Raw genomic sequence first — 26,191 nt, 5'->3', positions numbered from 1 at the left:
TTCAACAACAATGAGGTCGCATCACTCGCACTTCCAAGTTGCCCTTGGAAAAGGCTGAGTTTTGATTCATTTTCACCAGCATTGTAACGAGGGGGTCGATTATGCACGCTAGGAAGCTTGTCACCATAGTATGCTTGTGTGAAGTTAGTAACCTCCTCTAGAACGAATGCCTCCGCCATGGAAGCCTCGATTTTGCATTTGTTTCTGCATTTCTTCCGAAGAACCTTTAGATATCTCTCGATTGGATAGCACCAACGGGCCTGCATGGGCCCCCCCATTCATGCCTCATACGGGAGGTGCAGAATCAAATGCTGCATCGGGTTGAAGAAGCCGGGTGGAAAGATCATCTCCAACTTACAGAGCAACATAGGTGCTATTTTTTCCAATTCTGCAACCACGCTACGAGATAACTCCTTGGCACAAAGCTGGCGGAAGAAATAGCTCAACTCGGCTAGCGTCTTCCACACATGCTCAGGGACATAGCCTCGGAGCATCGCCGGAAGAAGACACTCAATCCATATGTGATAGTCATGACTCTTCAGGCCGTTGATTCGCAAGGTAGATAAGTTCACTCCCCTCCTCAGATTCGTTGCATACCCATCAGGGAACATTAATGTTTTGAACCATTCTAATACTTCTCTCTTTTGTTCCGGTTTCAATCTATAATCGGCCTTAGGCCTTGTCCATTTCTTGCCGCTTCTAGGAGGTTGCATGTGTTGCTTTGGTCTATCACATATCGTTGCCAGGTCCAGTCTCGCCTTTACATTGTCCTTCGTCTTATCCTTAATGTCCATGATCGTTGCCCAAAGCGCCTCGGCAACATTCTTCTCGGTGTGCATTACATCAATGTTGTGTGGAAGAAGAAGGTCGTTATAATAGGGGAGCATCAACAAGGGCGACTTATGAGTCCACATATGCTCCTCACCATATCCCACGAACCTACCATCTTTTTCATTGATCCGAAGAGCATCTATCTGATCATGAACCTCGGCACCGGTCATCATCTGTGGTGCGGGGTCTGTAACCATGACACCTTTAGTAAAGTTCTTGATGTCTCGTCTGAATGGATGCTCAGCAGGGAGGAATTGTCGATGTTTGTCGAACACGGAATATTTGCCGCCCTTCTGCAGCCAATTGAACTGCAGAGCTGCCTTGCACAAGGGGCATGGAAACTTCCCGTGAACACACCAAGCGCTGAATATCCCATATGCTAGGAAGTCATGCATGGAGTATTGATACCAAACATGCATGTTGAAGTTTGTCTTTGTAGCTCGATCGTATGTCCATACACCATGGTCCCAAGCATGGACCAGTTCATCGAACAAAGGCTCCATGAACACACCCATGTTATTCCCAGGGTGTTCTAGGAATTATCAATGACAAGAACACATTCTGTCGTTGGAAGGAGACGCCAGGGGGGAGATTGAGAGGGATAACAAACATGGGCCAACAAGTGTATGGGGCAGCCATCATTCCATAAGGATTGAACCCATCTGTTGCCAGTGCAACACGCACATTACGTGCCTCCCCACTTTTGTTACGATGAATGTTATCAAAGTGATGCCATGCTTCACCATCGGCTGGATGTACCATCTTCTCAGGACTAGTATCTTTTTCCATTTTTGTGCCATATCATCTGTTTCACGGACTCCTCTGTCATGAATAACCGTTGGATCCTCAGTATGAATGGAAGGTACCGTAGGATTTTCACGGGGTACGGACTCTGCCTCTTCTCACCATCACCAGAGTCTACCTCCAGATACCTAGAGGATTTACACTTTGGACAGTACTTTGCATCCGCGTGTGCTTTTCTAAAGAGGACGCAACCCTTCGGACAAGCATGTATCTGCTCATACGGCATCTTAAGTGCACGAAGGACCTTCTGCGATTCGTACATGTTCTGTGGCAGAAGGTGACCGGTCGGAAGGATGGAGCCAATAACTGTCAACATTTCATCAAAGTTCTCTCGACTGAGGTTGAACTGGGACTTTAAGGCCATTAAGCGTGAAATGCCATCAAGCTTTGAAATCTGTGTGTGGCCATGAAGGGGTTTCCCTGCTGCAGACAACATGTCATAATACGCCTTTGCGCTTGCCTCTGGCTCCTCCTCCTCCTGCTGCCTACGTCCGTCAGCGAAGTGTGCTTCGTGAAAGTCATCTAACCAAGCTGCTACCCCAGCATCAGCATTGTAATCCTCGACACGTGGTCTCACCACCTCCTCTCTCACACGATCGGCTTCACCGTGGTGGGTCCACTGGGTATAGTTTTTCGTAAATCCATGCCTAGCCAGATGTGAAGTCATCACCTCCTTTGTCTGCCTCTTTCTGTTCTTACAGTTGATGCAGGGACTAAAAAACGGCACTGCGCTCCGGGAGCCTGGTCAAATACTTGCTTGATGAAAGCCTCGGTCTTGTCGACCCATTCTCTGGTAATCTCATGGGCGCTCCGGCGGCCCGAGTACATCCACTCACGGTCATCCATCCTCTAACATATATATCACTAAGTAATAAATATAACCATGGACTTGCATCTACACGTCGTTCCTACCATGCATAGGTAAGGATAGGTCCTAATCCCACCCGAGGATGCGTAGATGGTGTTAGTTCCCATGGTCTGGTCCTATCCGAAATAGAATTTCGGCAGCACCTCCCCGCTGTTCTCCAAATACACGTCCCGATAGGGAGATCGTGTATCCGGAGAACAACAGGAAGGTATTGTCGAAACTCTGTCTCGGATCGGAGCAGACCATGGAAACTAACACCATCTGCGCATCCTCGGGCTGTCCAAAAAACGTGGACAATTCAAAACAGATACGGTTATTGATATGCAAAGATCTGCATATTTCTAACCGTATCTCTTTCGAACGGGAGACACCTAACTGGGTTACGTGGAGATACATGACCATGACAAAGAAAGAGTGGTTATACCTTAGGTGGCGGTGAAGTCAGGCTAGCGGGGCCGTGGCGGGTCGGTGCAGTGGCGAGGCGACGCGGTGCGGGCAGACCTGGGGACACCGGGGTACTCCGACTCGGCTCCTGCAAAAAGAAAGAAAGAAGCAAAATAACGTCAACTCAAAAATTCGGCAGCATCTCCCCTGAACGGTGAGGTTTCCAAACCTGAAAGAAAACCACGGCACGATAGCCGACAACCACATATATATCAAGGAACCACATGCAGCTTAATTATCAACTACTACTACTCTAACTACTACAACTACTACTATCAAGCTGATAAGAAACTTATCTTTCCCATCTCATTCAGTTCCATCATTTTTTCGTTCTCAGCATTCAGAAACACTATCAAGCTTAGAAAATTGTATGACTTCGACCAGAAAGCTTACACAATTTCCACTGCCATATCTGGTGGCACAAAGGGAATTGGCAAATATGTTTGTGCATCATTTCAATCAAGTTCGCTTCTCGTGGAACAGTACATGTTTGAATTCACAAGCAATACATTCCCTGTTAATCCTATTTTGCCTTCTCATCATTTCAACCAGCAAATAATTTTCAGACACTTTGCTTGTCTATAGCAAACAATGTGACAAATGGATTTAGGATGCACAGTAATTTAGTAAATGCAGGAATTCTCCTTTTAAGAAATACAAATTCGGATATTTCTATTTTTAACATTATAATCCAGTTAGCCTCTTTTTGCTCACGGAGATAACTTAGTTTATTTGACAAGAAAACAAAGTACTACTACATGATACATTGCAACTGTGCACGAGGAAGAAGTTTTAATTAAATTCTTTAGATGTTTCATCACAGGTGCCAGCTCAGTAGCTGTTTCATCATTCCATATCAATCACCAGCCCATAGCAGCCAAGAATCATCAGTACGGAAGAAAAAGAAACTACTAGTAACTCTCGCCTGAGCTTAAACATATGAGAAACTGTCATCTGAGTTTAAACATCTGAGATAAACAAAATGTCTGAGCTTAAAACCACACTACATTACTGTCAAGCAAACGACATGCAGCAAAAGATCTTACCCTCACAGTTACCTCTAATAATAATGATAGTTATTTAAATTTAATTGCATTTTATATACATAGCATACGACATTCAAATCAAAGCAGATCAATGGATGCAGAACCACATGCTGAAATGAAATTAGATTCGATCCGAATACAAATTCACAAAGCATAAAGGGAAGAGAAAGGGGTGGGCATACCTGTTGGGTGGCCGACGAAGACCTGACGAAGGGTACGATGAAGACGCGAGCGCCTGGCGTGCGGCGGCGACCTTGACTCCTGGCGTGACGGAGGCACGGAGCAGGATGGGGCGGGCTGGCTCGGGCGGAGCGGCGGCGGCAGCGCGCGCGGCTGGGCGTGGCGGGCTGCGGCGGCGGCGGGGCTGCGGCCGAAACGGTTCACGCGGCTTGCGGGTCTGCGCCGAAACGTTTAAGTGGTGAAGCCACTTTGCCGAGAGCCAGATCTGGGAGGCTCTCAGCAAACCTTCCCCCTTTGCCGAGAGCCCCCAGATCCGGCTCTCGATAAAGTTATTTTTTTTTAAATTCGGTTCGAATTTTTTAACTAGCTAACTGCACAAAAAAATATAAAAAAATAAAAATTATTATTTGCCGAGAGTAGCTCTCGGCAAACCTCTTCGCCGAGAGCCAGCTCTCGGCAAAAAATTGATCCAGGCCAGGTAAAAAAAAAGAAATCTACGCCGAGAGCGGGACTAGTTGCTCTCGGCAAAGAGTCTTTGCCGAGAGCAATCCCCTTAAGCTCTCGGCAAATCAAATCCAAAAAAAAAATTAATAAACAACAAATGGCTCCGGAAAAATACGAATTTTTGCCGTGTTACAACTTATGCTCTCTAATGGCTATACAAAAAGTTTGGAACTCCAAAACTAATTCGACCGTGACATTGTTTGAAAATCCTAATGACTCCTTCTCAACTTTATGAAACTTATTCGGAGATGTCTCAGATTATAAGAATCATACGCAACCACTTGTGCGAAACATTTTCAATTTTTTACCACAGCCTCCAAGTGTGATACCATGACTTCATTGCAAATATCACAATTTTCCGACTTCGTTTCCTTTTTTAAGAATTTTTAAATCGTTGGGCGACATATGTTCGTGGTCTTCGATTCGTAAAATAAAAGGTGAAAAAAACGTCAACAAGATGTTATTTGCCCTCAATAATGCATAAATAGCATGAATATCATTTTCTACTTAATTTTTTCCCGTGTTTAAATCAATTGCTGTTCAAATTTTAATCGATTAAAAAAACTCATAGAAATGCAATTAATTAATTATATATAGCAAATAATTATAAAAATACACAAAATTTTAATATTGAGTACAACCTGTAGTATGTCTGTAGAGAAAAAAGTTTGGAGCATATGAAAGAAAAAATTATTTAATTGGAGAGAGTTAGGAGAAGAGAAACACATACACATGAAATATAGAAACCACATTTGCCGAGAGCCTGGGAGGGGCTCTCGGCAAATTTTTGCCGAGAGCAGCTCTCGGCAAAGAGGTTTGCCGAGAGTAGTAACGGAGGGGCTCTCGGCAAAGCAGTGACGCCGTCAGGGCAGGTTACGGCTATGGGCCCGCGGCAATGTTTTGCCGAGAGCCTTATTTTGCCGAGAGCGCGGCCTACGGCAAAGGACCGTTTTGCCGACGGGCATTTTTTGCCGAGCGCGGCTCTCGGCAAAACGGCCCACTTCGCCGAGAGCTGTTGCTTGCCGAGATGCAGGCCCACGGCGATCCTGTCACTTGCCGACAGCCGATGTTTGCCGAGAGCCGCTCTCGGCAAACGTTTTATTTGCTGAGAGCCCGCGTTTTTGCTCTCGGCAAAAATATAGGATCTCGGCAAAGGACGTTTTCCCGGTAGTGTGTATTTGCAGTTCTTTGTAAGTTCTATCATGTATTCATGTGTTATTCGAGCTGCACCCATTGAACTCACCATTTTCTGTTCAAAATATTGGTGGTTGTAGTTATTTTGTTTTATACAGGTGTCCAATGGACCAGAGATTTAGGATAATGTTACATTTAATGTTTTACAAGCTGTCCTGTATAAGCATATAGGGCCTGTTTGGCAGGGCTCTGGCTCCTCTGAAAATGGCTCCGGCTCTGGCTCCTCTGAAGGAACAGCTCCTCTGGAGGAGCTGAAGCCGTTCTGGAAAACGTTTGGCAAAATGGCTCCTTCGCACTAGACGACGTGAACCCACAGCAAGGAGCCGCGCGAAGCTCGTTTTTTAGGCTTCTCCTGCGCAGGCAAAAAATGGCTCTGGCTCTAGGCCGGCTCTCCATGCGGAGTCTTTTCCAAAACAGGCGTTTGGCACAGCTCCTGCAGGAGCCGGAGCTGAAGCCCCTGCAGGAGCCGGAGCTGAAGCCCCTGCAGGAGCCCTGCCAAAGAGGCTCATAGTGTTCATGAATCTTATTGTTCTTTACTAGAAGACTGTTTGATGTGGTTTCTTGGGATACTGTCTGCATAATCACATCAGTAAATCACCTGATGTTTTACAAGCTGCAGTAATATACGTTTTACAGCTGAATGCCTGACATTGTTTCCTTATAATTTCAGCTCTTTGCAGGCATTCTTTTGGAAGATCAAATATACTTTTTGTAGAGATGTACTCCGAGATTTAACACTTTTTTTTAATAAATCACATCTATCATCACTTGATGTCTGGGATGCTTCTAGGATATCAGTTTACGTGTAGCATGAAGTTCTCCTTTGACTTTGATGTACACAATTTTGCTGTAAAATTATACCTTGTGCCTAAAATTTTCAAGGTTCTTGGCATTCAATCTTTTGCGAATGTTTATCCAATTGGACCAATTTGTCAATCTTGCTATAATGTACTAGATTATAGTAAGAATGGCCATCCTTTACAACTAGTCAAGCACTATAATAGAATAGAGACAATCAAGCAATTGTCCAATGCGTACAGATCCATTGAGTAATCCGATTTCAAACATCTAACCAGTTTCTTGTCCTTTAACAATTCAGGTTTTAAGAATATCTTTTCATGGGTAGATCATTCAGAAAGTTTGGTATTTAAACACAATTGCTTATTTGATGTTTCATTCAGAAGTCCTAACGGTCCAGACAAAGGCAAGATAATTGAGTACTTCACTATTCGATCAAGGAAGCTTTCCTTCGCTAGTTAACGCAATTATGTTTTTTTCTTCTCCCTTTTGGACGCTGAAAGAAATGGATTGTATTGGAAGATGACCCAGTATGTCTGGTTGAAGCTTTCTGAGCAGATAAGACTCTTATTATTGCCTCAGTTTGCCGAGGGGACAGTTCATCAATCGCATTTGAACTGCTATCATCATTAATCCCTGATGTATGTTCATGGCCATTTTGGATGCCAAATAAAAGAATGTCGATAAAACACCGATGCTAGCTTGCAATAGACGTTTATTTGATTACTGTTACGGCAAGTAGTCGCATCGGACTTCAGGAGACGCTGGTGATATAAAACCCGGCCACCATCAAAACCTAATGCAGCAAGCAAACGCGTATGTAAAGCAAAACCCAGAAACCAAAAACTGGGATGGCATGGAGTATGGAGCCGTATGTATGCGGATTGAGGATAGCTGAAACACTGCACTACAATCTATAATATCATCTTATGTACTGTCACTCAAATACAAGGTTGAGGTTCCGTGCTAACAGAATTCCACAAAACACTGCTTATTACACGCACAGACAAAAATTGAGGCTAAAAAGAAAGAAAGAAAAGGTTGCAAGCCGCCACAACTATTCCTGCATAAGAAAAACAGCTTCAGCAATGGTGAACATGTCACAGATGGAAAATGTGGTGAAATGTTGCCCACAGGGAATCAAGTATGCCTATTATACAGCTTGTAGAGAAATAGCTGTTTGTCGTGGTATATCGTGTGGAGACTAGACATCACCACTAAAAGCAGTTCTCACCTAGGCATGAAGAGCACCGCATGGGTAATACGCCTTAAGCATCAGTCAATATCCAAGCTGGTGTATGGCTCATGACCAACCTGGGCAGATTTTGGGATTTGTATAAAAAAAATTGCACAAGAAACAAGTTGTTTGAGGAATAGTATCATGAGGTTTGCACGATGATAGTGAGGAACCAATTGCAACACCACTGCATCTGGTATACAGAAGAGTATTTTTTGTTGAGTTAGAAGTCAGAACTTACCGAGCAATCATCGTGAACTTACCGAGCAATCTCTTCTCCTCCTTTAGAGGGATAGTGTTTGTGATGATTACTTCTTGAAACAATCCACTTGATAACCTTTCAATGGCAGGTGGGCTGAAAAGGTAACATATAGTTATACTAGCAGAAAAAACCAGGTCGCTACAATCTATAGCCACTGGAAAGAAAACAGAATTGACTTAGTTTCAAGAATTAAAGCAGACCTAAAAACAGCATGTGTACATCAAGCATATACTTCTCGAGCTCCTTCCTGGTGCAGTAGCTCAGCTCCTTTGGCAATAGTACCTATTTGTGTTTGATAGTCTCCCAAGGTACTCAACCACGGCCAAGCCCAAGCTCCACCCCTATTTATAGCCCACAAGCCAAATAGAGCCGTTATACCCCTTGTAGTAAATTTTTGCGCGGTCACCAGACAACAACGTGTCACACCGGACAAAGAGTGGCGGTGCCCCAACGGTCGAATTACAACGGCTAGTTTGAACTAGCCGTTGGGAGATTTGGGCACCGGACAGGGCACCTTGCCTGAGCGGCGGTGCCCCCCGGCGGTGACAAACCTCATTTTTACCCCTCTTTGGATTTTTAGGGGGGGTGCCACCCGACAAGGGTGGTGGTGCCCAACTTTTCTAAGCCCTGAAATCGTCAGCCTCTGAAAAAATATGGCGGTGACCATGGCGGTGGCACCTTGCAAGGGTGGCGGTTGTAAGGTCCTAAATGGCTAGAGGGGGGTGAATAGCCCAATAAAAATTTCTACAACAACACTAAACAAAGTGGTTAGATCACTAAAAGGCGTAATGCAAGTCTTGCGCTAGCACTACAGGAATGTTGCAAGCCACCTATCCATAAGTCTAGTGGCTATAATCTCTATGCACTCAACTAGCTAAGTCTCTACTCTAATTCTAGTGAGATAGCAAGAAAGCTAACTACAACTAGAGAGGTAAACTATCACTACACAAGATATATATCAATGTGAATACAATGAAGTGATAGAGAGAGTTATACCGTCGTGGCAAGTGATCAATCAATACATATAAGAAATCCTCGGAACAATGATTGACACAAGATTTTTATCCGAGGTTCACTTGCTTGCTGGCAAGCTACATCCTCGTTGTAGCGATACACCTACTTGGTGATTCACGTGCTAATAGGCTTTACATGCATAACCCGCAACCGGGTGCCATATAATCAACACAAGATGAGGATCACAAGCTATGAGCAATCCACTAGAGATGCCTTTCGTGAACTCCCACGGGGAAGGCTCAAGAACCCCTCACAATTACCACGATCGGAGCTGGAGACAAACACCACTCCCCTCAATGATCCTCGCTGCTCCAAGCCATCTAGCTATGGCAAACACTAAGAGTAACAAGAGAAATCTACAGCGAAACACAATCATCAAGTGCCTCTAGATGCAATCACTCAAGTAATGCACGTGGATGCTCTCCAATCTCACCAAATGATGAATCAATCAAGCAATATGAGTGAGAGAGGAATGGCTTGGCTCACAAGGTTGTATTGTCAATCAAAATATCCAAGAGAGTGAGCCCAAGCCGGCCAACACATATTTATAGAGCCCCCAACAAAAGGAGCCGTTACCCCCTATTCACTAGGCTGTCTATGTGGCGACCGGACACACTGACCGGATGCGCCGAGTCTGGTCAGGCAGCGTTCGGTCCACTGGATGCTGCCACGTGCTCATCATGTTTGACCTCGGCCGTTGATCACCAACGGCTATATACCGTGCGTGCGTATAGTTATGTTGCACCGAACGCGCCTGATCAACAACCGGACGCGCTGCCATGTCGAGTCTGATCACAATCCAAAGAGCATCTAGAGAGCTCCTGAAGCGATCGGATGCGTCCGATCGCGCATGGCCGGACGCGCTCAGCGTCCGATCTTCTTCTCTCTCAACACCAGCTCACTACATCACACTGACCGGACGCGGGAACAATGTCCTAGACGCGTCCGGTTGGACTCGAACACCAGAGCCTGGTCGATATCCAGAGAGGTTCCAAAGACGCACCAAGATGACCGGACCCGTTCAGTCAACACTGACCAGACTCACTCAACGTTCGGTCCACACTGTGTAGACTGCTCGCGCCTTGGGTTAGGTACCGGACGCGTTCGGTCCCACGAGGACCATCGTCTGGTCACTTACAGTGAACCCTACCTCTTCTTCAAACACTTCACCCTTGCTCCCAAGTGCTAACCACAAAAGTGTCTCACCTTTATGCATGTGAGTTAGCATTTTTACAAAGCATTTTCAAGGGTTTTAGCACTCACTAGAATCTAAATGCATATGCAATGAGTTAGAACATCTAGTGGTACTTTGATAACTGCATTTTACACATTAATTTCTCCCCTCTTCATAGTATGGCTATCTATCCTAAACCCATTCACACCCACTTGATGTCTTGAGTGGCAAAACAAAATTGCCCTATCAAATATACCTTTGCCTTAAGCCGATTTTGTTTTTCTCTTTCTTCTTTTCCAAGTTTATAGCTTGATCATCATCATGTATCCATCACCACCATGGACTTCATCTTGCTCCATCACTTGGTGTGTACTAACCTATCTCAATTCACACTTAGAGACAAAGGTTAATACACAAGGTTTCATCAATTATTCAAAACCAAACTAGGGCTTTCAGCGAAGCACCTTGCCTAGGGGGCGGTGCACCTTAACCAGGGGGTGGGGGTGCACACCAGACATGGCGGTGCCACCCCACTCACAACTGTCGCATTGGCTGCAAGTTTGGTTGTTTTCTCGACCCACAGACAACCCAAACAACTTTCTACAAGCGATGCTAACTCTCAAAATGTTTTCGCAAACAAGTTTAGAGCCAAGTTAGTGTTTCAAAAATATTTTTCATAAATATTTTCGCTTGCTCTTACCATGCCACTCAATCCTAGCAATGTATGCAAAGTTAGATCATTCGAGTGGCACTAGATGACCGATATGCAAACAAGTTTGCCCCTCTTAATAGTACGGCCAACTATCCTAAACCCAGTCATGCACTTCTCTACACAACCTTTGACTGGTGAAATGAAATGCCCTATAGGTTATACCTTTGCCTTGCGTATTCTATTACATCTTCTCCAATGTTGATGCTACACAAGCACCAACCTTGATCAACAAATGATATGATCTACTTCATATCATCACGTGACCTTATTGGTTCATTGATCTTGACCTCACTTGCTCTTCACCATTGCATTAGTCCATTGGCTCTAAGTCTTTGCTCAAGCTTCCCCGCCACATGGTTTGTCCCTTCAAAGCCTCCAACTTGCCCTTCACTCTTACAACCGGTCCATCAAGCCAAGCCTCATCTTGATCTTTGTAACCTCTGTGTTAAGCATTGCAATTGGCACTTGCATTTCATGAGCACCAGCATCATCCAAGCATTCATGAACAAGAGCATATGAAATTTCATCTCCTTCTTATGCATTATCACATGAAATGTTGATTTGTATATATGTTTATGCTTGCAATTATGTATGACTAGTGTAGGAGATGGTTGTGAGGTCATGAAAACACTTTAGACACATTTAGGATGGTAAATGGAACAATATTTGTATTTATGACATAGGCCAAATTTGCTTCTAAGTGTTGGTTTCATTTGAAATGTCATTTTCATGATGCTAGTTTGACTAAAGTTGAACAGTAGCTTAGAGTGTTTGCATGGCTGTGTGACCTAAATAAAAGTTGTAGTACTTGATTAGGGTAACAACTTTTATTTTTGGGTCAATGTCTAATTCAGTGCATAACATGCTCAAAAATAGCTCACAAGTATCAACAAAATGTTGTTTTGAAACTTGCAAAATTTTCAAGTCATGGTGCTGTTTTTAGTTTCAATGTACCTCACTTTGGTGCAATATAGTTTGTTAACCAGTGAGAATTAGATGATGGTTCTTAAAGCAAAGTTGGAGATCTCATGTAGCTCTACAACTTTCATTAAGGAAGTTTTTGTAGTGGACGAACGGATTAGGAATTATAGCATTGCTAATATGCATTGTCAGTCAGGTCAGCAACACTGAATCGGCGCTGAGGCAGCGCGTGTCGTGGCCGACCGACCACAGGCCGCGGCCGCCACGTGGAGGCCGCCCACCGGCATCAGGCCCACATGTCAGGTCGTCGTGGTCATCAAAACGGTAGCAACGCGCCCTCCCTCCTCACTCAGTCTCACTCGCTTCGCTCTACCTCTCCACAGCGCCACGCCAAGCTCGCCGCCGCACTGCCGTAGCTCCGCTACAACCGCTCGCCACCAACATAGCTCCACTGGCTGATTCATCTCGGCCACAGCTGCTATGCCATCACCTCCACCTCCTCGAGCCACCAGCACCACCTACTGACCTAAGGTAGTGCGGCATTTCACCTCACCACAGCCGCCGCCGTCACTGGAGCACCGCCGCACTCACGGCTCACCATGACCCCGCCATCCCACTGCATCGCATGCCTTTGTTTTCTTTGGTCCAGCACCGTGCTAGAGTCTAGCAGCTTAGGCCAGAGTTAGGGATGACACCACCACGTGACAGCGCCAGAATGAGTCGCCGCTCCGCGTGCGCCCGCCATGGCCGCCGTGGCACTCGAGCTCACCATCGTCGAGTTGGTTCACTATCTCCCTCCTTTCTCATGTGACTTAGGTCGAGTAACCCTAGGCCTCGCTAATGGCATGATGGAGACTTGCCTTTCGCCACCGTTTAGCCAGAACAGCATGAGCACCGCCGTGCTCCGTGCGCCTCCGCACGGCCATGCACACGGCCGAGCTCACCGACGCCACCCCGAGCCCTCACCTACGCCGTGAAGATCCGCTAGGTCACCAGGATGGAGTAGTCATCCTCGCCTGAGTGTGCCGCAGCTAGAGATGGCCGGCGTACCACCGCCGACCTCCACCATCCGCCATGGCCATCGTTGAGCTTGCTCCGATGAGCCACAGGGCCAACTAGGCCTACCATTCGATGCGCGTGGTTGAGGCTGTCCTCTGTTTTGTATCGCTGACAAGTGGGTCCCCATTGACCACGAGCCCTAGCTGTTAGTGTGTATGATATTTTATTTTCTGGATTTATTTCACAAATTTGAATGCATGTTTCAAAAAATTCATATCTCAAGCTAGGAGTGTCTAATTTTGGTGAACCAAATTTTGTTAGTTTCATCTTAAAGTGTACTATTTGATAAAAATATGAGATGCACTATTTCTAGTATTTTTCTAGAAGAATAAAATGTAGCTAGATAAATTCTTTTTAAATAGTTTCTATCTTGTTAAATGCATAACTTGAGCTAGAAAGGTGATAAAATTGTGATTCTAATTTTGCTAGCCTTGTGTTGACATGCTCTAGCTAGAAAAAATACTAAACTTGCAGTGGTCATACTTTGAATATGGTCTTCATATTTAATCCTAATTAATTGCTAGCTTCTAGTAAAATTAATTAGGGTAAAAATATATAACATATGATCATGCCAATTTTTACGCAGTATTCTTATGCTTGGAGGAATGTAAGACAAATATTAAATCTATTGGTGGACACTTTTCACTATGCTAAACTATTTTTGCTAAAATAATCCTATGTAACTTGTCATTTTTGTAGAGGTAGTTGTACTTATCCAAATGACATGAAATTTATACATTAGACTATTGAAGTCATTTGTAGTCTACTGTAATTTTAGCAAAATTTATTAAGCAATGAAAATATTTATCCTTTAAATCACCTTATTATCTAAGGAAATTAATAAATGGATATAAATAATTTAGTTGTGTTTAACCATAATGTTTTCTATGGTTCTTGATATGCATAGGATCTATTGATGTTGTTAGTTAAGCTTAAAAGCAATGGTTTCTATGCAACTAGTTAATTATTGTTTTATAATTCAACTAGATGGCTGCATGTACAGTTTCGGTTGAGTTGATAATTTCATGATGATAATGGTCTTTTATGTAAAACTTGTTTATAACAAAGTTGTAGATAACTTACTTATCTACCTTGTGTTAAAGTTTCATAGTCATAGGCCTTGTGGTTTAATAATTATGGCTATTAGAAGTCTACTGTTAAAAATGCTTGCTCTCTAGACATATTTGAATGATTGAATTTTTTGACCTAGATAACTACTGAATCACATTAAGTGTATTAAAATAAAGTTGTAGCAAATTTCATAAGATTTCCATAATGTCCACAACCATATTATTTTGATATATATAACTCCCATTATAGTCAAAACAATTGGCTACTTTCTTGTCATTCCGAAAATGATTTACATAAGTGTTTGTTTAGTTATTAGAGAAGAGATAAGCACCTACTCAGTAAAATAAGATGCAACTTGTTATTAATTGATGCAAAGTTGTTGAAAACACTTATGAGGATGCATTCATTACATCATATCATATTATACATGTCATCATATATGTATTCATGATATCTTAATTCATGCTCATGCATATAGGATCATCCGAATAAATAACTCTGTTGGAGTTCAACAAAGAAGATGAGGATCAGCAGGAGACGCCTTAGGCCGCAGCTCTAGGAGAAGAGGAGTAGACTCTCAAAGATCTCCTTGAGTGCTCGGATCATCGGCCAACCTCTTTCCTCAAAGGCAAGCCCCAGAGCATTCTAAGTCTCCTATGTTTTACAAAATATCACTTGAGTCCTTTATATTTGATGTATTAGGTTATAAGAGTTGATTGGAAATACTTGATGCATAGAACTACCTTGTCTAGTTACATATACCATTAACCCTGTGTAGGTCCAAGATCGAATATATGCTTAGTCATGCTTAGACCGGTAGAAGTCTTATGATTTCCTATTACCTGCGAGATATAGGTGGATACCGAAGCATGGTTGGCTATATTTGCTATCGTAGAAAAGAACCATAGAGTAATGTAAATGAAGGTCAAGTGGAGACACTTGGGTTGGTGACTACATCTCACTAGACCCCTCAGTCATGCTCAATGCTTGTGTCGGCGCCCGACGCTTTGGGTTGGCGCTCCACCTCGCCTAACCCTTCGGCCACGCTCCGCTGTGCCCTGACACTTGGGTTGGCGACTCCATCTCGCCTGACCCCTTGGCCATGCCCGACGCTTGGGTTGGCGCCCGACACTTGGGTTGGCAACTCTGTCTCGCTCGACCCCTTAGCTACGCCCAACGCTTGGGTCGGTGCTAGATGCTTCGGGTTGGCGCTCCACCTCGCCTGACCCCTTGGCCATGCTCCACCATGCCCTGACACTTTGTTTAGTGACTCCATCTTGTCTGACCCCTCGGTCGTGCCCAATGCCTAGGTTGGTGCTCCGTCTCGTCCGACCCCTTGGCTGCGCCTAACACCTGGGTTGGTGACTCTATCTCGACGACACCTCGGTCGTGCCCGACGCCTGGGTTGGCACTCCATCTCGCTCGACAATGACTCATGATCTTACGCCCACTAGGTGTGCTCATAAAAACAAGTGTAAAACAACCCCTTCATGACTTCATAAAAGTCCCAAAAGGGTTTGAGGGCTTCTGTTGGGTTCATAAACCTAGGGTCCCCAATAGGCCTGCTTCCCAGCAAAAACTCAGCCAGCAGATGGCGTGGTGACAACACACGCCTCCCAGGCCGGCCCAATTACCTAACGACCGGTTAGGAAAATGATCCAGTCTCCGATCGAAAGGCCTAGCCAAGGTGGGGACACAGTCCGACTCTGACCTCCTTTTCTGACTAGGGATACGCCGGACCTCCGCTCGTGATTCTTCCCCGACCGACATGGTTAGAGCCGACTAGGGATGTCCGCTCGGTGAGGACCCAAGGATCAGACATAGCAGATAAGGTAATATGCTCAAGTCAACCGCAATACCGAGGACCATACCCTGTCATACCCTACGCACCTATAGGATGGTGTCACCATGCCATGCCAGAAAGGCACAATGCAACCTTCTAGGCGTGTCAGAACCCAAATAATGTTGTGGGCGCCGACATTTGCCTTACAATATTATAGGCGCCGACATTTACCATACCAGGCGAACACGGTAAAGCCTGCCACATGCATGTAAACATCAATAGTAGTGTGGGCGCTGACATTTGTCTTGTACCCGATAGTTTGGGCAACAAGACTAGGTAACACATATACACATTCTCTCTCTTTCTCAAAACTTCTAAGAGCCCATCCCCTTTGACTATAAAAGGGGATAAGCTCTATCCTAAAAAGGGATCGCATGATTCAGATGCTCTCTCTAGATCTGGCTCTAGAGAACCTGAGCATTCGAACAGCTCTAGAACTCAGAAGCTACATAGAGCATACGCTATAATACTCAGCGCACGTTAGAGCACCTATCACTCTTAGCCACTTGGTTTAGAGTCCGACCGGGCCTCTAACACCCCCTTCTCATTCCATACTCGTATGTAACCCCACAACAAACTTTGAGCACCTAGGCTCAGGAATAAAGTCACTGACCGACTGAAACTGGATGTAGGGCACGTTGCCTAAACTAGTATAAATCATGTGTCATTGAGTGCTAGGCCATATCCGATCACAACGCACGACAAAACTACAAATATTTACTTGTTGGCCACTTTTCGCACCAATAGTTGGCACCATCCGTGAGGAGGACACCGTGCGTTCATGCTTTTAGTCATCGGATGGCCTACCTTTCCACCATCTTTGGCATGGCGGCCTCAAGCGATATGATTCTCTTTGGCTCATAGGAGTTTCCTATGCTCCCACCAATTGGGATGCAGGTTCCTCCCATCTTCGAGCTGTTCTAGACCTTCCTCTTTGGAAGTCTAGACTTTGTCGCCGACCAGCTCGGCATACTTTGCCTCCACAAGGAGGCACTTGTCTCAGTGCCCACTAGAGGAGGAGCGCCCTCTGCCGGTCATGGGCCACTCAACGACCTCAATGTCAAGACACCTGCACTTCGTTTTGAGCCCACGCGGGGCTCAAACTCCACAATGAGTAATGTACATGTTGTTTTTTACTCATTGTTTAATACCTTATGTCGACTCTCTAGAGGGACCCCTTTGTAACCACCACGGCCACCGTGTGATCGGTTCCCCTACGGCTTCGCGTCCCCCGTGGATGCATACATGTGGGGGCTCTGAAGGATGCTAATGTCGCCCCCTCACACATCTGAATTCATGGGAATGGTGGGCTATGATCTCACCTCTTTTCATGACCTCATGGATGACAAGGTTGAAAGCGATGGATCCAGCATCGGCGACATTGTGGCACTTGGCCACCCTCTGTCCCGAGAGTGCGCTGTGGCAGATGCCCCAGGACAGCTGCCAGTGGTAGCAGAGTGTGGGGGATATGACCCCTAGTATTCATAAGGCAAGACATGGGCCACACCATTGGAGGTGGCCTAGCCCACAAGATCAAGGTGTGCATGATACTGGTCGACGTGCACCGTAAGATATTGTATAGTACCAAATATGATACTTTCCTTGTAAACCTACCCCTACAGAGTATATAAGGAGAGGTAGGGTCCCTAGTCGACATCGATCTACATACATCTCATATTCAATACAATACACCAAAGACATAGGATGTATGGTATTACATCGATCAGATGGCCCAAACCTGTCTAAATCGATGTGTCTGCGCCTTGTGTCACCATCCGGTTCCTGATTACGCACACCTCCACCGATAAATCTACCTTCATGGGATACCTCTCGGAGGACTACCGAGCATCTTTTGTCAATAGTTGGTGCCCACCATGGGGCTCATGCGCGCTGACCCCTGGTAGACCAGATGGCGTAACTCAAGATCAACATCCTTCACGGTAACTCGGTTGATCACGTCAACATCCTTCGACAACCATGGCGCACATCTTCATATGCGGATTGACACCGCCAAGGTCTAACTACGTCCATCCTACTCCAACACAAGATCAACTTTGTTCCAGCCATCAAGCGAGCTGCTAAGTGAGCTGCCCACATCACCGACCAGATAATGCCATACGCCGTCGACCAGACATTTGGTCTAAAGCTAAGTCACGCTTTAATATTTTCCTAAATGTTCTCCAATCTTCGTATATTGCCATAATGTTCCTCCGAGTTGTTTTCTCCATGTTTGCTCTCCAAACGATTTCTGAACCCCTGAACAGTCATGTTGATGCTCGAATGTCCCTAGAGACAGCCCTATCTCCGGCTCCTCCCTACACATGCATGAGCGTTTGCCCTCTACATTATGGGTGGTCGGCAATGGCTCCTTAGCGATGCTTTGTTCTTCCTACACGCACATAGGCTCTGCGCTCCGTGTTATGGTTAACGAGCTAGCTAGGGCAGGAGACTCAGCTACACACTAACTAGTCGGGTGGTTTATATTAAATATAAATACATATTCAAGTGTTCACACCAACTGATCGCTGAGCTACATATGCTATTTCATCACCATTGCTGATTTTTCTCTAGAGTTCATATATTTTACATCATGTACTACCCGTTCTGCATATTTATATTGTAGGATCATCGTCCAAGTGATCGGACCACCTGGTGCTCGGACTTCTCCACCAATCAACTGGTCGAACCACTAGGTTCATGGACTTCGTCGCCGACCAGTTGACCAGACTGTTCGTCGCTCATGCTTCATCATCAGCTACACTAGGGGCTTACCAGCTACACCGGGGACTCCTCGGTGCTCAGACATCGCCAGCTACACTAGGAACTCCTCGATGCTCAGACATTGCTAGCTATGCGTGGGGACTCCTCAGTGCTCGGACATCGCCAGCTACACCAAGGACTCCTCTATGCTCAGACATCGCCATCTACACCAGGGACTTCTCTGTGCTCAGACATCGCTAGCTACGCCGAGGACTCCTTGATGCTCGAACATCGCCAGCTACGTGCGGGGACTCCTCGGAGCTCAGACATCGCCAGCTACATCAAGGACTCCTCGGTGCTTGGACATCGCTGGCTATGTGCGGGGACTCCTCGGTGCTCAGACACCTCTAGCTACGTCGAGGACTCCTTGGTGCTCAGACATCGCCAGCTACGCCGAGGACTCCTCGATGCTCGGACATCGCCAGCTACGTGCGGGGACTCCTTGGTGCTCGGACACCGCCAGCTACGCGTGGGGACTCCTCGGTGCTTGGACATTGCTAGCTATGCTGGGGACTCCTCAATGCTCGGACATCACCAGCTATGCCGGCAACTCCTTGGTGCTCGGACATCGTCAGCTACGCTAGGGACTCCTTAGTTTTCAGATTCTTTGTGCAAGTATCGCCAGCTAAGCTAAGGAGTCTCTTGGTGGTCGGATCTTGCTACGTCTCAGCGGTGTGCTATCACGTTGCTCCAAGGTATTTGGATCAGGGTGTTGATCTTGGGCAGCATGTCTAGGGTCTTGATACGCGCATGTTAGATGATGTCGGCAAGCTTTCAGACTTCTTTTCTTTGACCCTGCTACAAGATTCATTCTTCATCTTCTACCAGGCTCGAGGACTAAGTGTCTACACTTTACCTAGTGGTGAATATAGTGTTTATTTCTTGATTTACCCTCCTTATTGATGGAGTCTAAGTGGCTACACTTCTCCTAAGTGGAAGAATTTTTAGATTTTGAACTTGAGCTCCTTACATACTTATGGCAAGCCTTACTAGGGATACACTGCTTGGCGATGGTTCACACTGCTCGGTGACAGTTCACAACTGCTTGGTGATGGTTCACAACTGCTCGGCAACTCATCATGGTGGTCGAACCATGAGTCTGACTATTTGGCTTTGTTCACACCTGCTTGGACAAGCTCAAGACAACATTGCACAATGGATACAAGGCACTCGGGGACTAGCTGTGGGGGATATGACCCCCGGTATTCATAAGATAAGACAAGGGCCACACCATCAGAGGTGGCCCAGCCCACAAGATCAAGACGTGCACGATACTGGTCGACGTGCACCGCAAGATATTGTATAGTACCAAATAGGATACTTTTCTTGTAACCCTACCCCTCTAGAGTATATAAGGAGAGACATGGTCCCTAGTTGACATCGATGTACATACATCTCATATTCAATACAATACACCAAAGACATAGGACGTAGGGTATTATGTCGATCAGATGGCCCGAACCTGTCTAAATCGCTATCTCTACACCTTGTGTCACCATCCGGTTTCTAATTACGTGCACCTCCACTGATAAATCTATCTTCATGGGATACCCCTCAGAGGACTACCAAGCATCTTTTGTTGACATAGAGTCTCTATAGACTCACACCCCTTTGGACCCTCATGCGAAGGCCCTCATGCATGAGCAGGAGCACGGCGAGGAGTTATGACAAAAGCGGTAGAGCCAGCCACCACCTGCGCTGGCATGCTCGATGCAGCATGCTATGCCACGCACGCATAACCTGGCGAGCAGCGCATGGGGTCACGCCCGTTAGGTCTAGCGCAACATCCTAGATGGAGGGAATGACCCCCCTTAGTTTGCTCGAGCGGGCCAGAATATCGCTGCTGCGATGATCCTTCTACGTGGCCTCCTCGAGCCAGCCAACCCCTAGGAGCAAGCAATCCACCGAAACTTTCGGGCACTGGTGGAGACAACCGTCATTCAATAGGCGGAGAGCTCCGCATCATGACACCGGCTCACGGCCTATTGCCCCACTAGGGGAATGGGGCCACACTAGTTGAATCCTCTATCCGCTCACCACTACAGTTGCCAGGCATGGAGTAGGAGGCCATGGATGCAACACGGCTAACCCAGAACCCGCTCCACACCAACCACCGGTGCGCAAATGTCTCAGGCCAAACCATGACGCTCACAGCGTCATCAACAATTGACGCCATGCCCGGCACGATGATGACGTCTATCGAGTGATGGTGAGAGCAGGCAGTGTGGATCTCAGCCTGACCATTGAGGAGTGTAGGGACACCCACCCTAGGCATGGAGGCTGACCAAATGATCGGAGCCCCTGCCTAGATGGCCCGGAGCCATGAGCCTTTGGTCGTCGCATCCAGAGAGCGTCGTTCCCATAGCGCTTTTGACCACCCACCAGCATCGCCAAATACACTAGGGAGACCAACCCCGGTATATGGCTCGAAGGCTTCTAGCTCATCTGCCAAGTCGAAGGAGTGGATGATGACCACTTCATCATCCAGTACCTCCCCATCTACATGGGGGAGCATGTTCAAGCATGGCTCAAATTCCTTCCGCCTGGCAACATTTGTGACTAGGCGGATCTCAAGAGGGTCTTCGTCGGCAATTTCTAGGGGACATATGTCCGTCCTGGGAATTCTTGGGACCTCAAGAGCTGCCAACAGGAGCCCCATGAGTCCCTATGGGATTACATCCGTAGATTTTCAAAGCGGTGCAACTCCCTTCCTGATGTCATCGACGCGGACGTCATCAGCGCATTCCTCTCTTGGACAACCTGTAAGTCCTTGATCCACAAGCTTGGCTGTGTGAAGCCCCGTACCACCCGTGACCTGCTTGACATAGCCACAAACCATGCCTCTAGCGAGGAGGCGGTAGGGGTGGTCTTCAGCGATGGTCAGGATAGGGACAAGGCCAAGCACGAGGACCGAGGCAAGGGCCCTCTACTCAAAAGGGAAAGAAGAGCAAGAAGGATCCGCGCTGACTGACCAACCTAGCTTTGGTCGCCGTAGTCGATCATGTGAGCAAGCAGCCCTAGCAGGGCTAGCCCGACCACTTCAACAAGCTCATGGAGAGTTCATGCACCAACCATGCCTACCCCGTCAAGCATCTCTACAAGGACTACGAGCTCCTCAAGTGCTTTCTGCGACAGGCTAGCAAGCCAAAGGAAGGGAAGGGCAAGGAAAAGGTGTCTAGGAAAGGGCGCATGGTGGGCAAGGATGATGATGGCTTCCCCAACCCTGAGGAATGCCTCATGATCTTTGGGGGATCCGACGCCATCCACTCCAAGCACCAGCACAAGGTATGCTATAGAGAGGCATGTGCCACCGAGATAGCCGTCCCCTCTTTCCTTAGCTAGTCGGACTCCCCGATCACTTTTGATTGGAGAGACCATCATTCCCACATCGCTCGACCTGGTTGCTACCCGCTTGTCATCGACCCCATTGTCCGCAAGAAGCGCATCACCAAGGTGCTGATGGATGGAGGCAATGACCTCAACATTCTCTATGTCGACACCCTAGACACCATGCACATCCCTAGTTGGAGCTCCACCCAGTGAGCTCTCCCTTCCATGGTGTGATCCTAGGGATGCAGGTGTACCCACTCGGGCAGATTGACCTGCCCATCATATTTGGTGACCGAGCCAACTTTCGCTTAGAGGTCCTCACCTTTGAGGTGGTGGACTTTCTAGGGTCCTACCATGCCATCTTGGGCGCGGCCATGCTACGCCAAGTCCATGGGGATCCCCAACTACACCTACCTCAAGTTGAAGATGTCAAGACCAAACGACGTCATCGCCGTGGGTAGCACCTTTTCGCATGCCTACACATGCGATCGCAAGCATTACAAGCTCACCATTGCCGTCATCAACTCTGCTGAGCTCTCGAAGCTTAGGAATTCATCGACTCCGGTAGTCCTAGACTACAACGAGCTAACCTCATTGAGTGTCTTCCACCCGACCGAGGAAACCAAGGCGGTAGGGATTGACCCCGCCGACCCGACCAAGATGGTGCGGATGGGGACCAAGCTCCTAGCCAAATAGGAAAGTGAGCTCAATGACTTTCTACGTGCCAACCGCAATGTCTTTACATGGAAACCTTCTGACATGCCAAGCATACCAAGGGAGGTCGCCGAGCACGCATTACGCCTTGTCCTAGGCTCAAAGCCTGCCAAGCAATGCCTGTGTCGCTTTGACGATGAGAGGCGCAGGGCCATAGGCAGGAGATCACCAAACTCTTGGCAATCAGATTCATCAAAGAGGCATACCACTCCAACTGGCTGCCTAATCCTATTCTTGTGAAAAAGAAGACCAGGAAATGGAGAATGTGTGTTGATTATACTGGCCTCAAGAAGGCATGTCTGAAGGGCCATTTTCCTTTGCCATGCATAGACCAGATAGTTGACTCCACCTTAGGATGTGACATCCTCTCCTTTCTGGACGCCTACTCAGGCTATCACTAGATCACAATGAAAGAGTCCAACCAGCTCACGACTTCATTCATCACCCTGTATGGTTCATACTGCTACATAACCATGCCATTTGGTCTAAAGAACGCTGGTCGCCGAGCACGCATTACGTGGGTTGCAGCCGGCCATGGGCCGCTACCTCATGTGCGCCAGTGGGTCGTATGCTTGGCTGGATGGGCTACGGGTGCATGGGCTTCTTGGCTGCCCACGTGGGCCGCGATGGCCAAGGCCAGCCCGAGTGCCCATCTCTTTTCTAAGTTTTTGTTTAAATGGCTGAAACTTGTGAAATCAATATAAAATTTTGTATGTGTCCAAAAATAGTGAAACTAGTTTTGTTAGTCTCCTAAAATTATCATCTACCTATTGGTATATTTTGTTCACATAGTTTGATAATATTTTTGGAAGCTATATAACTAATTTATGGTACTTAATATTGTAAAAATATAAACTTGTAGGAATCATTGTGATAAACTGGTAATATTGTTGAATCTGAAATTTGTACAGTAGGCTCCAAGCAATATTAGGTACTCACTGTAATTTTTGTAGCTCCAGAATAATTGGTTTGCTAAATAGATAATGATGCCCTATTCCGAATAAAGATTAAATGGATAGAATGAAAATAAAGAAATAACTTGGGTTTTTATAACTAAAATAATTGTTGGGAAGTAACGCCTAATTCAACAACATGGATACATAGACTAGCGCATTAGAATTATCTCGTTAGCTTGTGAGACGTAATTAGATTTCTAAGCATTTCGGTTGTCGTTGATTATTTACATCTATGCATATCATATAGGTAAGATGATGGATCAACGGGTCAATTGAAGGATGATTGGGAATCCAAAGATGGTGTAATGGTATTCTCTCCCGGAGATGATGCAATGGGTTTTCTATTCAGTTGGTGGTGGATGATCTAAAGATGCAGATACTAACTTTTTAATATATATCTTACCCAGGCAAGCCCCGGTGCATAACCCCTACTTTTCTATAGTTTAAATTATATTTGTGCATTAAGTTTTAAGGAGTTGAATGAAACCCACTTGCATATATATATATTTATCCTATGAGTCTTACTAGTATGATAGGATCGTGTAGATTGCTATGCTACAGGACTCCGGTAGAAGTCGAGTGATTGCCTGTCACTCGCGAGAGATAGGAAATATATTACTTTATTATTATCACTTGGAAAAATATAAATGGTGGAAAGAAAAATGGTGACTAGGTAGGGATATGGTTTGGGTATTGGTGGGTGTTAGAGGTTGTGTCGCCGTGGACACGGGGCATGGCTTGGTTATACTACTTTCCCTGTCTGTGTTGGTTAAGGACTGGTCGTTGCATAAGCCGTCGAGGCAAGTCACAGATTTATTATCCCGAGCACATACTTGTGTATGGGCGCTTGGAAGATTTGTTACTCTCTTGTCGTGGGTTCTAGCTCTTTTCGAACCGACTATCAGGGTTTTGTTTTGGTGGAGGAGGTCCTTGCACCGCACTGAGTCTGGGACTCAGAGGCGGGGGCTTAGAGTCCAAGTTTGGACGGGGACCTAGGACTCCAAGACAGGAGGGTGATGGGTTGGTCTTGCTTGTGCCTTGGGTACAAGCGGGCCATGTGTTTTCGGGGTACCTAGCTGGGGACATTGATTCACAAATCGCCGTCGAGTCGGTACGGCTTGTCTTATGCCTAGCACCATAGTAAGAACTGAAAGATGAAGGATGGAATGGAAAAGGAAATCTGATTGCTTACCACCTGCTTGAAAGTAGTACAGGTGCTTACATATAATTGTTAGTTAATGAACCAATGTGGTTGTTAATAAAAATCGAATATAAGGACGCACTTATAGTAATGCTCCTGCAAAGGCAATAAACCCACAAGCCAGATAGCCTTTCATATCATTGGAGTCTTTTCTTTCCTCTTGTCAGGTAAGTCTTGCTGAGTACAATTGAGTACTCAGGGTTTTATTCTCCTTGTTGTAGGTGACAGGTGGATGCTAGAATTGACCCTTGTGTGTGGATACCTCCTGGTGGGCTCAGTGAGGATTCCTTACGCTATGATCGTAGTTGTTATTTATGACTCTCACCAAATGCTTTTATAAATGAAAGTTTTATAATCTATTGTCATAGTTTACGTATCAATGTTTCACCAGGCATGAATAGATAATTATTTCCGCTATAATTCTAATCACATGTCTATATTCCGCTGTTACATTAAATTATTCCTAACTCTAATAATATGATTACATTCCGTTGTTATAATAATAAATGTTATACTCTGATGTACATGTAAAGTGGTGTAAGAAATGGTTAAGAATGATGTAAGCTTTATTCTCTCATTTGTGATCCTGATGACAAAAATGCGGATTTTTGGGTTATCCCCTAGGGTGTGCCCGATGGAACCGAGTAATTTAGTGTTCTCCCCTAAGTGCTTAGTGTCTAATGGAAGACAAGCACTCCTTGGAGGCATTAGATTAGGCAGTTCTGCCACATCCAACGACCAGTATACTTCATCGGTGAGGTACTCACCGATGCTAAGGTTTGATACCCCCAGGTTCAAAAGCTTCTATACGCCGTGTTGATGGTGACCCGGAAGCTCCTGCACTACTTCACCGACCATGAAGTCATGGTCGTCACTTCATACCCGCTTGGAGACATCGTCCGTAACCACGACGCCATGGGACAGATCTCCAAGTGGGCACTCGAGCTCATGGGTCACGACATCAGGTATATCCCTCGCACTACTATTAAGTCTTAAGGCTCTCATCGACTTTATCGCTGAATGGATGGAGGTCCAGCTCCTAACCCCAAACGTGACCCACGAGTACTAGACGATGTACTTAGATGGGTCGGTCATGGTGCCTAGCTTAGGGGCTAGAGTAGTTTTGATCTCCCTAGATGGGAGCAGGCTCTGCTACATGATCCGTCTCCATTTTTTAGTCTCAAACAACATCGTGGAATAGGAGGCCCTCATCAATGGACTGCATATTGCCATCGAGCTTGGCGCTACACGGCTATACTGATGAGTAC

General features: G+C 46.1%; 1 protein-coding gene across 1 annotated transcript in view; it reads right to left on the bottom strand.

The window, feature by feature from the left end:
• Nucleotides 1–7,686: 7,686 nt before the first annotated feature.
• The window catches only part of LOC136462531 (ribose-phosphate pyrophosphokinase 1, chloroplastic), a 100,912-nt gene continuing 82,407 nt past the window's right edge, over nucleotides 7,687–26,191 (bottom strand). Inside the window, exon 10 of the mRNA XM_066461629.1 lies at nucleotides 7,687–7,732. The gene's annotated coding sequence lies outside the window, so the exon portion shown is untranslated. The remainder of the gene's footprint in view (nucleotides 7,733–26,191) is intronic.

The sequence above is a fragment of the Miscanthus floridulus genome, chromosome 7 (assembly GCF_019320115.1).
Source record: "Miscanthus floridulus cultivar M001 chromosome 7, ASM1932011v1, whole genome shotgun sequence".
Taxonomy (NCBI): domain Eukaryota; kingdom Viridiplantae; phylum Streptophyta; class Magnoliopsida; order Poales; family Poaceae; genus Miscanthus; species Miscanthus floridulus.
This window is presented reverse-complemented; position numbering and strand designations above follow the sequence as displayed.